Source organism: Halyomorpha halys, unplaced genomic scaffold (assembly GCF_000696795.3).
Source record: "Halyomorpha halys isolate HHAL.00 unplaced genomic scaffold, Hhal_1.1 Scaffold18.1, whole genome shotgun sequence".
Classification (NCBI taxonomy): Eukaryota; Metazoa; Arthropoda; class Insecta; order Hemiptera; family Pentatomidae; genus Halyomorpha; species Halyomorpha halys.
The window spans coordinates 1,135,199-1,136,888 of record NW_027114407.1 but is presented as its reverse complement, the minus strand read 5'-3'; the positions used below and the strand labels follow the sequence as shown (position 1 = coordinate 1,136,888).

General features: G+C 33.2%; 1 protein-coding gene across 4 annotated transcripts in view; it reads right to left on the bottom strand.

Annotated features, from left to right (window-relative positions):
- LOC106680842 (serine protease 33) overlaps positions 1–1,690 on the bottom strand; it is a 123,091-nt gene that overhangs the window by 30,267 nt on the left and 91,134 nt on the right. The gene's annotated exons all lie outside the window — the stretch shown is intronic.

The following is a 1,690-nucleotide window of genomic DNA, read 5'->3' as shown; positions in this document are numbered from 1 at the left end:
GTATAACACTAAGAATATGTACGAATACGCAGTATTAAGGCTTTCTGGGAGAGCAGAACCACACTCGATACAAATACGTTGGAGCATCCGAGATGTCCCATCAAAACAGTATTCAATAAATTATCAGATATAAACGACATACACTGTGTACATAAAAAAATGGAAAGTACCAAGCTGCAGGAAATTGAATTTTATTGTCGAGCAATGTACACAATGTTTTTTGTTAACCCTCAGAAAGCCTTTAATCATTTAATTCAGTCTATAACTGGTTTTCCCTCCAACTGTGTGTTATTTTGAGTATTGGTGGAACAAGAGGTAGCTTGAATCATTTAAGATTCCTTCCTCTAAGAAGAGGAGAGCGACTTCCAGATGAGCCATTGCGATTTATTAATGCTAGTAAATTTTAAAAAATAGAGATATTTCAAAAATTAATTTGGTAAATTTTTTGTTTTTAATTTACCAAAATTTTTGAAGAATGGAGCTACCTCCTTCTTGATACAAACCTCACAATTGTGTGCTTATATCGCTATTTAACTTCCAGTGTCCTGATCCTACTTGTTTGCATCCTTGGGTACATTTCTCGAGGAAAATAAACATTGACTTACTAGGTCTCTTCATCACTAAAACCCTTCTTGGTGGTTCACTAATATTAATTGTGGTATGTACGAGCATCATACCGGGACAATATTATTATTAAAACACATATAATGGTACAATACTTGATCATAGTATATACTTTCAGGGAAGGCGATAAGTGGATTGACACCCCCAATTTTTAATAGTTTTTGAGAATTTCGTAATGAAAATTGGGAGATTTCAGTTATGGTGAATCAAGTTATTTTTAGCAAAATTTGTAATCTCTTCCTATTCTCCAGCGTACTTAGCTCTTTAATTCCCAGTGGAAAGAGATTTTTTCAATGTAGGACTCTCATAGAGAACCTGATTTTAAATTAGATTTTAAAAAAAAAGATTTAATAGCAATGATTTTTTCGACCCGAAGTGTTCTGAAACCATAAACAATTGTTTTCAACTTTGGCGATTTGAGAATTCAATTCCCCATATAAATCCGTCATCATATTTTGAATAACTTCAAAACGGCCGGCCGAGGAGACAAATGTCTTGTCAAGAACATTACTCCTTAAGTAAACGTTTCCATTGTAATTACGGATTTTTACTGGAAATTGAATTAGTAAATGAAATTGTCCTTTATGAATACGTCCTTATGTTCAATTTTGAGTACCGTTTGAGCGCGAATTGCTAAGAATCGTACACAATTGATTGCGGTTTTTTGGTGATTAACGTCTTCTGGACGCGTAAGATCGAAAAAAATTTCAATATGAAATCTTTTAAAGCTAGATTCTCTAGGATAATTCTTCATTGAAAAGATCTCTTCCCATTGTCAATTATCGGATTAAATGCGCTGAAGAAGAACTGTAAAAGGTTATAAAGTCTGCTACACCATCAAAACAAACTTTATTCACCGTAACTTAGACCTATGAAGTTTCATTCTATAATTTTCAAAACTCTTAAAAAATATAAGACTTGTCAAAACAAAACGCGCTGTATAATATCTGGACTAGGAGCGCTGGACAAAACGCGCTGACCGTATATATTGTATAATTATACCGTATAATTTAGTTTATTTCAATACACTTTCTCAGTTACTTTCTGTAACTTAAAGCGGAATAGG